A 15,406-nucleotide genomic window follows, 5' to 3' on the forward strand; every position below is an offset into this window, starting at 1 on the left:
ATCTTGTGCCTAAGAAAAATTGAATTTTTTTGGGAACTTTTTTGTGATTTTAGATTTTTGGGTCGGATGACTTTTTGGTGGTAATAGGTATTTTCCTCTACTCGGATTTGGCTGTCAATTTTTTTCTACACTTTTAGGAGTATTTTGTGCAAGAATATGCATTAAAATCGTCTGCCTAAGAAAAATTGAATTTTTTTGGGAACTTTTTTGTGATTTTGGATTTTTGGGTCGGATGACTTTTTGGTGGTAATAGGTGTCTTCCTCTACTCGGATTTGGCTGTCAATTTTTTTCTACACTTTTAGGTGTATTTTGTGCAAGAAATTGCAATAAAATCTTGTGCCTAAGAAAAATTGAATTTTTTTGGGAACTTTTTTGTGATTTTGGATTTTTGGGTCGGATGACTTTTTGGTGGTAATAGGTGTTTTCCTCTACTCGGATTTGGCTGTCAATTTTTTTCTACACTTTTAAGAGTATTTTGTGCAAGAATATGCATTAAAATCGTCTGCCTAAGAAAAATTGAATTTTTTTGGGAACTTTTTTGTGATTTTGGATTTTTGGGTCGGATGACTTTTTGGTGGTAATAGGTGTCTTCCTCTACTCGGATTTGGCTGTCAATTTTTTTCTACACTTTTAGGTGTATTTTGTGCAAGAAATTGCAATAAAATCTTGTGCCTAAGAAAAATTGAATTTTTTTGGGAACTTTTTTGTGATTTTGGATTTTTGGGTCGGATGACTTTTTGGTGGTAATAGGTGTCTTCCTCTACTTGGATTTGGCTGTCAATTTTTTTCTACACTTTTAGGTGTATTTTGTGCAAGAAATTGCAATAAAATCTTGTGCCTAAGAAAAATTGAATTTTTTTGGGAACTTTTTTATGATTTTGGATTTTTGGGTCGGATGACTTTTTGGTGGTAATAGGTGTCTTCCTCTACTTGGATTTGGCTGTCAATTTTTTTCTACACTTTTAGGTGTATTTTGTGCAAGAAATTGCAATAAAATCTTGTGCCTAAGAAAAATTGAATTTTTTTGGGAACTTTTTTGTGATTTTGGATTTTTGGGTCGGATGACTTTTTGGTGGTAATAGGTGTCTTCCTCTACTTGGATTTGGCTGTCAATTTTTTTCTACACTTTTAGGTGTATTTTGTGCAAGAAATTGCAATAAAATCTTGTGCCTAAGAAAAATTGAATTTTTTTGGGAACTTTTTTGTGATTTTGGATTTTTGGGTCGGATGACTTTTTGGTGGTAATAGGTGTCTTCCTCTACTTGGATTTGGCTGTCAATTTTTTTCTACACTTTTAGGTGTATTTTGTGCAAGAAATTGCAATAAAATCTTGTGCCTAAGAAAAATTGAATTTTTTTGGGAACTTTTTTGTGATTTTGGATTTTTGGGTCGGATGACTTTTTGGTGGTAATAGGTGTCTTCCTCTACTCGGATTTGGCTGTCAATTTTTTTCTGCACTTTTAGGTGTATTTTGTGCAAGAAATTGCAATAAAATCGTCTGCCTAAGAAAAATTGAATTTTTTTGGGAACTTTTTTGTGATTTTGGATCGGATGACTTTTTGGTGGTAATAGGTATCTTCCTCTACTCGTATTTGGCTGTCAATTTTTTTCTACACTTTTAGGTGTATTTTGTGCAAGAAATTGCAATAAAATCTTGTGCCTAAGAAAAATTGAATTTTTTTGGGAACTTTTTTGTGATTTTGGATTTTTGGGTCGGATGACTTTTTGGTGGTAATAGGTGTCTTCCTCTACTCGTATTTGGCTGTCAATTTTTTTCTACACTTTTAGGTGTATTTTGTGCAAGAAATTGCAATAAAATCGTCTGCCTAAGAAAAATTGAATTTTTTTGGGAACTTTTTTGTGATTTTGGATTTTTGGGTCGGATGACTTTTTGGTGGTAATAGGTGTCTTCCTCTACTCGGATTTGGCTGTCAATTTTTTTCTACACTTTTAGGAGTATTTTGTGCAAGAATATGCATTAAAATCGTCTGCCTAAGAAAAATTGAATTTTTTTGGGAACTTTTTTGTGATTTTGGATTTTTGGGTCGGATGACTTTTTGGTGGTAATAGGTGTCTTCCTCTACTCGGATTTGGCTGTCAATTTTTTTCTGCACTTTTAGGTGTATTTTGTGCAAGAAATTGCAATAAAATCGTCTGCCTAAGAAAAATTGAATTTTTTTGGGAACTTTTTTGTGATTTTGGATCGGATGACTTTTTGGTGGTAATAGGTATCTTCCTCTACTCGTATTTGGCTGTCAATTTTTTTCTACACTTTTAGGTGTATTTTGTGCAAGAAATTGCAATAAAATCTTGTGCCTAAGAAAAATTGAATTTTTTTGGGAACTTTTTTGTGATTTTGGATTTTTGGGTCGGATGACTTTTTGGTGGTAATAGGTGTCTTCCTCTACTCGTATTTGGCTGTCAATTTTTTTCTACACTTTTAGGTGTATTTTGTGCAAGAAATTGCAATAAAATCGTCTGCCTAAGAAAAATTGAATTTTTTTGGGAACTTTTTTGTGATTTTGGATTTTTGGGTCGGATGACTTTTTGGTGGTAATAGGTGTCTTCCTCTACTCGGATTTGGCTGTCAATTTTCTTCTACACTTTTAGGTGTATTTTGTGCAAGAAATTGCAATAAAATCTTGTGCCTATGAAAAATTGAATTTTTTTGGGAACTTTTTTGTGTTTTTGGATTTTTGGGTCGGATGACTTTTTGGTGGTAATAGGTGTCTTCCTCTACTCGTATTTGGCTGTCAATTTTTTTCTACTTTTTTAGGTGTATTTTGTGCAAGAAATTGCAATAAAATCTTGTGCCTAAGAAAAATTGAATTTTTTTGGGAACTTTTTTGTGATTTTGGATTTTTGGGTCGGATGACTTTTTGGTGGTAATAGGTGTCTTCCTCTACTCGGATTTGGCTGTCAATTTTTTTCTACACTTTTAGGTGTATTTTGTGCAAGAAATTGCAATAAAATCTTGTGCCTAAGAAAAATTGAATTTTTTTGGGAACTTTTTTGTGATTTTGGATTTTTGGGTCGGATGACTTTTTGGTGGTAATAGGTGTCTTCCTCTACTCGGATTTGGCTGTCAATTTTTTTCTACACTTTTAGGTGTATTTTGTGCAAGAAATTGCAATAAAATCTTGTGCCTAAGAAAAATTGAATTTTTTTGGGAACTTTTTTGTGATTTTGGATTTTTGGGTCGGATGACTTTTTGGTGGTAATAGGTGTCTTCCTCTACTCGGATTTGGCTGTCAATTTTTTTCTACACTTTTAGGTGTATTTTGTGCAAGAAATTGCAATAAAATCTTGTGCCTAAGAAAAATTGAATTTTTTTGGGAACTTTTTTGTGATTTTGGATTTTTGGGTCGGATGACTTTTTGGTGGTAATAGGTGTCTTCCTCTACTCGGATTTGGCTGTCAATTTTTTTCTACACTTTTAGGAGTATTTTGTGCAAGAATATGCATTAAAATCGTCTGCCTAAGAAAAATTGAATTTTTTTGGGAACTTTTTTGTGATTTTGGATTTTTGGGTCGGATGACTTTTTGGTGGTAATAGGTGTCTTCCTCTACTTGGATTTGGCTGTCAATTTTTTTCTACACTTTTAGGTGTATTTTGTGCAAGAAATTGCAATAAAATCTTGTGCCTAAGAAAAATTGAATTTTTTTGGGAACTTTTTTGTGATTTTGGATTTTTGGGTCGGATGACTTTTTGGTGGTAATAGGTGTCTTCCTCTACTCGGATTTGGATGTCAATTTTTTTCTACACTTTTAGGAGTATTTTGTGCAAGAATATGCATTAAAATCGTCTGCCTAAGAAAAATTGAATTTTTTTGGGAACTTTTTTGTGATTTTGGATTTTTGGGTCGGATGACTTTTTGGTGGTAATAGGTGTCTTCCTCTACTTGGATTTGGCTGTCAATTTTTTTCTACACTTTTAGGAGTATTTTGTGCAAGAATATACATTATAATCGTCTGCCTAAGAAAAATTGAATTTTTTTGGGAACTTTTTTGTGATTTTGGATTTTTGGGTCGGATGACTTTTTGGTGGTAATAGGTGTCTTCCTCTACTCGGATTTGGCTGTCAATTTTTTTCTACACTTTTAGGAGTATTTTGTGCAAGAATATGCATTAAAATCGTCTGCCTAAGAAAAATTGAATTTTTTTGGGAACTTTTTTGTGATTTTGGATTTTTGGGTCGGATGACTTTTTGGTGGTAATAGGTGTCTTCCTCTACTCGGATTTGGCTGTCAATTTTTTTCTACACTTTTAGGTGTATTTTGTGCAAGAAATTGCAATAAAATCTTGTGCCTAAGAAAAATTGAATTTTTTTGGGAACTTTTTTGTGATTTTGGATTTTTGGGTCGGATGACTTTTTGGTGGTAATAGGTGTCTTCCTCTACTTGGATTTGGCTGTCAATTTTTTTCTACTCTTTTAGGTGTATTTTGTGCAAGAAATTGCAATAAAATCTTGTGCCTAAGAAAAATTGAATTTTTTTGGGAACTTTTTTGTGATTTTGGATTTTTGGGTCGGATGACTTTTTGGTGGTAATAGGTGTCTTCCTCTACTCGTATTTGGCTGTCAATTTTTTTCTACACCTTTAGGTGTATTTTGTGCAAGAAATTGCAATAAAATCTTGTGCCTAAGAAAAATTGAATTTTTTTGGGAACTTTTTTGTGATTTTAGATTTTTGGGTCGGATGACTTTTTGGTGGTAATAGGTATTTTCCTCTACTCGGATTTGGCTGTCAATTTTTTTCTACACTTTTAGGAGTATTTTGTGCAAGAATATGCATTAAAATCGTCTGCCTAAGAAAAATTGAATTTTTTTGGGAACTTTTTTGTGATTTTGGATTTTTGGGTCGGATGACTTTTTGGTGGTAATAGGTGTCTTCCTCTACTCGGATTTGGCTGTCAATTTTTTTCTACACTTTTAGGTGTATTTTGTGCAAGAAATTGCAATAAAATCTTGTGCCTAAGAAAAATTGAATTTTTTTGGGAACTTTTTTGTGATTTTGGATTTTTGGGTCGGATGACTTTTTGGTGGTAATAGGTGTTTTCCTCTACTCGGATTTGGCTGTCAATTTTTTTCTACACTTTTAAGAGTATTTTGTGCAAGAATATGCATTAAAATCGTCTGCCTAAGAAAAATTGAATTTTTTTGGGAACTTTTTTGTGATTTTGGATTTTTGGGTCGGATGACTTTTTGGTGGTAATAGGTGTCTTCCTCTACTCGGATTTGGCTGTCAATTTTTTTCTACACTTTTAGGTGTATTTTGTGCAAGAAATTGCAATAAAATCTTGTGCCTAAGAAAAATTGAATTTTTTTGGGAACTTTTTTGTGATTTTGGATTTTTGGGTCGGATGACTTTTTGGTGGTAATAGGTGTCTTCCTCTACTTGGATTTGGCTGTCAATTTTTTTCTACACTTTTAGGTGTATTTTGTGCAAGAAATTGCAATAAAATCTTGTGCCTAAGAAAAATTGAATTTTTTTGGGAACTTTTTTATGATTTTGGATTTTTGGGTCGGATGACTTTTTGGTGGTAATAGGTGTCTTCCTCTACTTGGATTTGGCTGTCAATTTTTTTCTACACTTTTAGGTGTATTTTGTGCAAGAAATTGCAATAAAATCTTGTGCCTAAGAAAAATTGAATTTTTTTGGGAACTTTTTTGTGATTTTGGATTTTTGGGTCGGATGACTTTTTGGTGGTAATAGGTGTCTTCCTCTACTTGGATTTGGCTGTCAATTTTTTTCTACACTTTTAGGTGTATTTTGTGCAAGAAATTGCAATAAAATCTTGTGCCTAAGAAAAATTGAATTTTTTTGGGAACTTTTTTGTGATTTTGGATTTTTGGGTCGGATGACTTTTTGGTGGTAATAGGTGTCTTCCTCTACTTGGATTTGGCTGTTAATTTTTTTCTACACTTTTAGGTGTATTTTGTGCAAGAAATTGCAATAAAATCTTGTGCCTAAGAAAAATTGAATTTTTTTGGGAACTTTTTTGTGATTTTGGATTTTTGGGTCGGATGACTTTTTGGTGGTAATAGGTGTCTTCCTCTACTTGGATTTGGCTGTCAATTTTTTTCTACACTTTTAGGTGTATTTTGTGCAAGAAATTGCAATAAAATCTTGTGCCTAAGAAAAATTGAATTTTTTTGGGAACTTTTTTGTGATTTTGGATTTTTGGGTCGGATGACTTTTTGGTGGTAATAGGTGTCTTCCTCTACTCGGATTTGGCTGTCAATTTTTTTCTACACTTTTAGGTGTATTTTGTGCAAGAAATTGCAATAAAATCTTGTGCCTAAGAAAAATTGAATTTTTTTGGGAACTTTTTTGTGATTTTGGATTTTTGGGTCGGATGACTTTTTGGTGGTAATAGGTGTCTTCCTCTACTTGGATTTGGCTGTCAATTTTTTTCTACACTTTTAGGTGTATTTTGTGCAAGAAATTGCAATAAAATCTTGTGCCTAAGAAAAATTGAATTTTTTTGGGAACTTTTTTGTGATTTTGGATTTTTGGGTCGGATGACTTTTTGGTGGTAATAGGTGTCTTCCTCTACTTGGATTTGGCTGTCAATTTTTTTCTACACTTTTAGGTGTATTTTGTGCAAGAAATTGCAATAAAATCTTGTGCCTAAGAAAAATTGAATTTTTTTGGGAACTTTTTTGTGATTTTGGATTTTTGGGTCGGATGACTTTTTGGTGGTAATAGGTGTCTTCCTCTACTCGGATTTGGCTGTCAATTTTTTTCTACACTTTTAGGTGTATTTTGTGCAAGAAATTGCAATAAAATCTTGTGCCTAAGAAAAATTGAATTTTTTTGGGAACTTTTTTGTGATTTTGGATTTTTGGGTCGGATGACTTTTTGGTGGTAATAGGTGTTTTCCTCTACTCGGATTTGGCTGTCAATTTTTTTCTACACTTTTAAGAGTATTTTGTGCAAGAATATGCATTAAAATCGTCTGCCTAAGAAAAATTGAATTTTTTTGGGAACTTTTTTGTGATTTTGGATTTTTGGGTCGGATGACTTTTTGGTGGTAATAGGTGTCTTCCTCTACTCGGATTTGGCTGTCAATTTTTTTCTACACTTTTAGGTGTATTTTGTGCAAGAAATTGCAATAAAATCTTGTGCCTAAGAAAAATTGAATTTTTTTGGGAACTTTTTTGTGATTTTGGATTTTTGGGTCGGATGACTTTTTGGTGGTAATAGGTGTCTTCCTCTACTTGGATTTGGCTGTCAATTTTTTTCTACACTTTTAGGTGTATTTTGTGCAAGAAATTGCAATAAAATCTTGTGCCTAAGAAAAATTGAATTTTTTTGGGAACTTTTTTATGATTTTGGATTTTTGGGTCGGATGACTTTTTGGTGGTAATAGGTGTCTTCCTCTACTTGGATTTGGCTGTCAATTTTTTTCTACACTTTTAGGTGTATTTTGTGCAAGAAATTGCAATAAAATCTTGTGCCTAAGAAAAATTGAATTTTTTTGGGAACTTTTTTGTGATTTTGGATTTTTGGGTCGGATGACTTTTTGGTGGTAATAGGTGTCTTCCTCTACTTGGATTTGGCTGTCAATTTTTTTCTACACTTTTAGGTGTATTTTGTGCAAGAAATTGCAATAAAATCTTGTGCCTAAGAAAAATTGAATTTTTTTGGGAACTTTTTTGTGATTTTGGATTTTTGGGTCGGATGACTTTTTGGTGGTAATAGGTGTCTTCCTCTACTTGGATTTGGCTGTCAATTTTTTTCTACACTTTTAGGTGTATTTTGTGCAAGAAATTGCAATAAAATCTTGTGCCTAAGAAAAATTGAATTTTTTTGGGAACTTTTTTGTGATTTTGGATTTTTGGGTCGGATGACTTTTTGGTGGTAATAGGTGTCTTCCTCTACTCGGATTTGGCTGTCAATTTTTTTCTGCACTTTTAGGTGTATTTTGTGCAAGAAATTGCAATAAAATCGTCTGCCTAAGAAAAATTGAATTTTTTTGGGAACTTTTTTGTGATTTTGGATCGGATGACTTTTTGGTGGTAATAGGTATCTTCCTCTACTCGTATTTGGCTGTCAATTTTTTTCTACACTTTTAGGTGTATTTTGTGCAAGAAATTGCAATAAAATCTTGTGCCTAAGAAAAATTGAATTTTTTTGGGAACTTTTTTGTGATTTTGGATTTTTGGGTCGGATGACTTTTTGGTGGTAATAGGTGTCTTCCTCTACTCGTATTTGGCTGTCAATTTTTTTCTACACTTTTAGGTGTATTTTGTGCAAGAAATTGCAATAAAATCGTCTGCCTAAGAAAAATTGAATTTTTTTGGGAACTTTTTTGTGATTTTGGATTTTTGGGTCGGATGACTTTTTGGTGGTAATAGGTGTCTTCCTCTACTCGGATTTGGCTGTCAATTTTCTTCTACACTTTTAGGTGTATTTTGTGCAAGAAATTGCAATAAAATCTTGTGCCTATGAAAAATTGAATTTTTTTGGGAACTTTTTTGTGTTTTTGGATTTTTGGGTCGGATGACTTTTTGGTGGTAATAGGTGTCTTCCTCTACTCGTATTTGGCTGTCAATTTTTTTCTACTTTTTTAGGTGTATTTTGTGCAAGAAATTGCAATAAAATCTTGTGCCTAAGAAAAATTGAATTTTTTTGGGAACTTTTTTGTGATTTTGGATTTTTGGGTCGGATGACTTTTTGGTGGTAATAGGTGTCTTCCTCTACTCGGATTTGGCTGTCAATTTTTTTCTACACTTTTAGGTGTATTTTGTGCAAGAAATTGCAATAAAATCTTGTGCCTAAGAAAAATTGAATTTTTTTGGGAACTTTTTTGTGATTTTGGATTTTTGGGTCGGATGACTTTTTGGTGGTAATAGGTGTCTTCCTCTACTCGGATTTGGCTGTCAATTTTTTTCTACACTTTTAGGTGTATTTTGTGCAAGAAATTGCAATAAAATCTTGTGCCTAAGAAAAATTGAATTTTTTTGGGAACTTTTTTGTGATTTTGGATTTTTGGGTCGGATGACTTTTTGGTGGTAATAGGTGTCTTCCTCTACTCGGATTTGGCTGTCAATTTTTTTCTACACTTTTAGGTGTATTTTGTGCAAGAAATTGCAATAAAATCTTGTGCCTAAGAAAAATTGAATTTTTTTGGGAACTTTTTTGTGATTTTGGATTTTTGGGTCGGATGACTTTTTGGTGGTAATAGGTGTCTTCCTCTACTCGGATTTGGCTGTCAATTTTTTTCTACACTTTTAGGAGTATTTTGTGCAAGAATATGCATTAAAATCGTCTGCCTAAGAAAAATTGAATTTTTTTGGGAACTTTTTTGTGATTTTGGATTTTTGGGTCGGATGACTTTTTGGTGGTAATAGGTGTCTTCCTCTACTTGGATTTGGCTGTCAATTTTTTTCTACACTTTTAGGTGTATTTTGTGCAAGAAATTGCAATAAAATCTTGTGCCTAAGAAAAATTGAATTTTTTTGGGAACTTTTTTGTGATTTTGGATTTTTGGGTCGGATGACTTTTTGGTGGTAATAGGTGTCTTCCTCTACTCGGATTTGGATGTCAATTTTTTTCTACACTTTTAGGAGTATTTTGTGCAAGAATATGCATTAAAATCGTCTGCCTAAGAAAAATTGAATTTTTTTGGGAACTTTTTTGTGATTTTGGATTTTTGGGTCGGATGACTTTTTGGTGGTAATAGGTGTCTTCCTCTACTTGGATTTGGCTGTCAATTTTTTTCTACACTTTTAGGAGTATTTTGTGCAAGAATATACATTATAATCGTCTGCCTAAGAAAAATTGAATTTTTTTGGGAACTTTTTTGTGATTTTGGATTTTTGGGTCGGATGACTTTTTGGTGGTAATAGGTGTCTTCCTCTACTCGGATTTGGCTGTCAATTTTTTTCTACACTTTTAGGAGTATTTTGTGCAAGAATATGCATTAAAATCGTCTGCCTAAGAAAAATTGAATTTTTTTGGGAACTTTTTTGTGATTTTGGATTTTTGGGTCGGATGACTTTTTGGTGGTAATAGGTGTCTTCCTCTACTCGGATTTGGCTGTCAATTTTTTTCTACACTTTTAGGTGTATTTTGTGCAAGAAATTGCAATAAAATCTTGTGCCTAAGAAAAATTGAATTTTTTTGGGAACTTTTTTGTGATTTTGGATTTTTGGGTCGGATGACTTTTTGGTGGTAATAGGTGTCTTCCTCTACTTGGATTTGGCTGTCAATTTTTTTCTACTCTTTTAGGTGTATTTTGTGCAAGAAATTGCAATAAAATCTTGTGCCTAAGAAAAATTGAATTTTTTTGGGAACTTTTTTGTGATTTTGGATTTTTGGGTCGGATGACTTTTTGGTGGTAATAGGTGTCTTCCTCTACTCGTATTTGGCTGTCAATTTTTTTCTACACCTTTAGGTGTATTTTGTGCAAGAAATTGCAATAAAATCTTGTGCCTAAGAAAAATTGAATTTTTTTGGGAACTTTTTTGTGATTTTAGATTTTTGGGTCGGATGACTTTTTGGTGGTAATAGGTATTTTCCTCTACTCGGATTTGGCTGTCAATTTTTTTCTACACTTTTAGGAGTATTTTGTGCAAGAATATGCATTAAAATCGTCTGCCTAAGAAAAATTGAATTTTTTTGGGAACTTTTTTGTGATTTTGGATTTTTGGGTCGGATGACTTTTTGGTGGTAATAGGTGTCTTCCTCTACTCGGATTTGGCTGTCAATTTTTTTCTACACTTTTAGGTGTATTTTGTGCAAGAAATTGCAATAAAATCTTGTGCCTAAGAAAAATTGAATTTTTTTGGGAACTTTTTTGTGATTTTGGATTTTTGGGTCGGATGACTTTTTGGTGGTAATAGGTGTTTTCCTCTACTCGGATTTGGCTGTCAATTTTTTTCTACACTTTTAAGAGTATTTTGTGCAAGAATATGCATTAAAATCGTCTGCCTAAGAAAAATTGAATTTTTTTGGGAACTTTTTTGTGATTTTGGATTTTTGGGTCGGATGACTTTTTGGTGGTAATAGGTGTCTTCCTCTACTCGGATTTGGCTGTCAATTTTTTTCTACACTTTTAGGTGTATTTTGTGCAAGAAATTGCAATAAAATCTTGTGCCTAAGAAAAATTGAATTTTTTTGGGAACTTTTTTGTGATTTTGGATTTTTGGGTCGGATGACTTTTTGGTGGTAATAGGTGTCTTCCTCTACTTGGATTTGGCTGTCAATTTTTTTCTACACTTTTAGGTGTATTTTGTGCAAGAAATTGCAATAAAATCTTGTGCCTAAGAAAAATTGAATTTTTTTGGGAACTTTTTTATGATTTTGGATTTTTGGGTCGGATGACTTTTTGGTGGTAATAGGTGTCTTCCTCTACTTGGATTTGGCTGTCAATTTTTTTCTACACTTTTAGGTGTATTTTGTGCAAGAAATTGCAATAAAATCTTGTGCCTAAGAAAAATTGAATTTTTTTGGGAACTTTTTTGTGATTTTGGATTTTTGGGTCGGATGACTTTTTGGTGGTAATAGGTGTCTTCCTCTACTTGGATTTGGCTGTCAATTTTTTTCTACACTTTTAGGTGTATTTTGTGCAAGAAATTGCAATAAAATCTTGTGCCTAAGAAAAATTGAATTTTTTTGGGAACTTTTTTGTGATTTTGGATTTTTGGGTCGGATGACTTTTTGGTGGTAATAGGTGTCTTCCTCTACTTGGATTTGGCTGTCAATTTTTTTCTACACTTTTAGGTGTATTTTGTGCAAGAAATTGCAATAAAATCTTGTGCCTAAGAAAAATTGAATTTTTTTGGGAACTTTTTTGTGATTTTGGATTTTTGGGTCGGATGACTTTTTGGTGGTAATAGGTGTCTTCCTCTACTCGGATTTGGCTGTCAATTTTTTTCTACACTTTTAGGTGTATTTTGTGCAAGAAATTGCAATAAAATCTTGTGCCTAAGAAAAATTGAATTTTTTTGGGAACTTTTTTGTGATTTTGGATTTTTGGGTCGGATGACTTTTTGGTGGTAATAGGTGTCTTCCTCTACTTGGATTTGGCTGTCAATTTTTTTCTACACTTTTAGGTGTATTTTGTGCAAGAAATTGCAATAAAATCTTGTGCCTAAGAAAAATTGAATTTTTTTGGGAACTTTTTTGTGATTTTGGATTTTTGGGTCGGATGACTTTTTGGTGGTAATAGGTGTCTTCCTCTACTTGGATTTGGCTGTCAATTTTTTTCTACACTTTTAGGAGTATTTTGTGCAAGAAATTGCAATAAAATCTTGTGCCTAAGAAAAATTGAATTTTTTTGGGAACTTTTTTGTGATTTTGGATTTTTGGGTCGGATGACTTTTTGGTGGTAATAGGTGTCTTCCTCTACTCGGATTTGGCTGTCAATTTTCTTCTACACTTTTAGGTGTATTTTGTGCAAGAAATTGCAATAAAATCTTGTGCCTATGAAAAATTGAATTTTTTTGGGAACTTTTTTGTGATTTTGGATTTTTGGGTCGGATGACTTTTTGGTGGTAATAGGTGTCTTCCTCTACTCGGATTTGGCTGTCAATTTTTTTCTACACTTTTAGGAGTATTTTGTGCAAGAATATGCATTAAAATCGTCTGCCTAAGAAAAATTGAATTTTTTTGGGAACTTTTTTGTGATTTTGGATTTTCGGGTCGGATGACTTTTTGGTGGTAATAGGTGTCTTCCTCTACTCGTATTTGGCTGTCAATTTTTTTCTACACCTTTAGGTGTATTTTGTGCAAGAAATTGCAATAAAATCTTGTGCCTAAGAAAAATTGAATTTTTTTGGGAACTTTTTTGTGATTTTAGATTTTTGGGTCGGATGACTTTTTGGTGGTAATAGGTATTTTCCTCTACTCGGATTTGGCTGTCAATTTTTTTCTACACTTTTAGGAGTATTTTGTGCAAGAATATGCATTAAAATCGTCTGCCTAAGAAAAATTGAATTTTTTTGGGAACTTTTTTGTGATTTTGGATTTTTGGGTCGGATGACTTTTTGGTGGTAATAGGTGTCTTCCTCTACTCGGATTTGGCTGTCAATTTTTTTCTACACTTTTAGGTGTATTTTGTGCAAGAAATTGCAATAAAATCTTGTGCCTAAGAAAAATTGAATTTTTTTGGGAACTTTTTTGTGATTTTGGATTTTTGGGTCGGATGACTTTTTGGTGGTAATAGGTGTCTTCCTCTACTCGGATTTGGCTGTCAATTTTTTTCTACACTTTTAGGTGTATTTTGTGCAAGAAATTGCAATAAAATCTTGTGCCTAAGAAAAATTGAATTTTTTTGGGAACTTTTTTGTGATTTTGGATTTTTGGGTCGGATGACTTTTTGGTGGTAATAGGTGTCTTCCTCTACTCGGATTTGGCTGTCAATTTTTTTCTACACTTTTAGGTGTATTTTGTGCAAGAAATTGCAATAAAATCTTGTGCCTAAGAAAAATTGAATTTTTTTGGGAACTTTTTTGTGATTTTGGATTTTTGGGTCGGATGACTTTTTGGTGGTAATAGGTGTCTTCCTCTACTCGGATTTGGCTGTCAATTTTTTTCTACACTTTTAGGTGTATTTTGTGCAAGAAATTGCAATAAAATCTTGTGCCTAAGAAAAATTGAATTTTTTTGGGAACTTTTTTGTGATTTTGGATTTTTGGGTCGGATGACTTTTTGGTGGTAATAGGTGTCTTCCTCTACTTGGATTTGGCTGTCAATTTTTTTCTACACTTTTAGGTGTATTTTGTGCAAGAAATTGCAATAAAATCTTGTGCCTAAGAAAAATTGAATTTTTTTGGGAACTTTTTTGTGATTTTGGATTTTTGGGTCGGATGACTTTTTGGTGGTAATAGGTGTCTTCCTCTACTTGGATTTGGCTGTCAATTTTTTTCTACACTTTTAGGAGTATTTTGTGCAAGAAATTGCAATAAAATCTTGTGCCTAAGAAAAATTGAATTTTTTTGGGAACTTTTTTGTGATTTTGGATTTTTGGGTCGGATGACTTTTTGGTGGTAATAGGTGTCTTCCTCTACTCGGATTTGGCTGTCAATTTTTTTCTACACTTTTAGGAGTATTTTGTGCAAGAATATGCATTAAAATCGTCTGCCTAAGAAAAATTGAATTTTTTTGGGAACTTTTTTGTGATTTTGGATTTTTGGGTCGGATGACTTTCTGGTGGTAATAGGTGTCTTCCTCTACTCGTATTTGGCTGTCAATTTCTTTCTACACTTTTAGGTGTATTTTGTGCAAGAAATTGCAATAAAATCTTGTGCCTAAGAAAAATTGAATTTTTTTGGGAACTTTTTTGTGATTTTGGATTTTTGGGTCGGATGACTTTTTGGTGGTAATAGGTGTCTTCCTCTACTCGTATTTGGCTGTCAATTTTTTTCTACACTTTTAGGTGTATTTTGTGCAAGAAATTGCAATAAAATCGTCTGCCTAAGAAAAATTGAATTTTTTTGGGAACTTTTTTGTGATTTTGGATTTTTGGGTCGGATGACTTTTTGGTGGTAATAGGTGTCTTCCTCTACTCGGATTTGGCTGTCAATTTTCTTCTACACTTTTAGGTGTATTTTGTGCAAGAAATTGCAATAAAATCTTGTGCCTATGAAAAATTGAATTTTTTTGGGAACTTTTTTGTGATTTTGGATTTTTGGGTCGGATGACTTTTTGGTGGTAATAGGTGTCTTCCTCTACTCGTATTTGGCTGTCAATTTTTTTCTACTTTTTTAGGTGTATTTTGTGCAAGAAATTGCAATAAAATCTTGTGCCTAAGAAAAATTGAATTTTTTTGGGAACTTTTTTGTGATTTTGGATTTTTGGGTCGGATGACTTTTTGGTGGTAATAGGTGTCTTCCTCTACTCGGATTTGGCTGTCAATTTTTTTCTACACTTTTAGGTGTATTTTGTGCAAGAAATTGCAATAAAATCTTGTGCCTAAGAAAAATTGAATTTTTTTGGGAACTTTTTTGTGATTTTGGATTTTTGGGTCGGATGACTTTTTGGTGGTAATAGGTGTCTTCCTCTACTCGGATTTGGCTGTCAATTTTTTTCTACACTTTTAGGTGTATTTTGTGCAAGAAGTTGCAATAAAATCTTGTGCCTAAGAAAAATTGAATTTTTTTGGGAACTTTTTTGTGATTTTGGATTTTTGGGTCGGATGACTTTTTGGTGGTAATAGGTGTCTTCCTCTACTCGGATTTGGCTGTCAATTTTTTTCTACACTTTTAGGTGTATTTTGTGCAAGAAATTGCAATAAAATCTTGTGCCTAAGAAAAATTGAATTTTTTTGGGAACTTTTTTGTGATTTTGGATTTTTGGGTCGGATGACTTTTTGGTGGTAATAGGTGTCTTCCTCTACTTGGATTTGGCTGTCAATTTTTTTCTACACTTTTAGGTGTATTTTGTGCAAGAAATT

Source organism: Leptopilina boulardi, unplaced genomic scaffold (genome assembly GCF_019393585.1).
Source record: "Leptopilina boulardi isolate dan_hultmark-lab unplaced genomic scaffold, ZJU_Lbou_2.1 LbouV2_169, whole genome shotgun sequence".
Taxonomy (NCBI): domain Eukaryota; kingdom Metazoa; phylum Arthropoda; class Insecta; order Hymenoptera; family Figitidae; genus Leptopilina; species Leptopilina boulardi.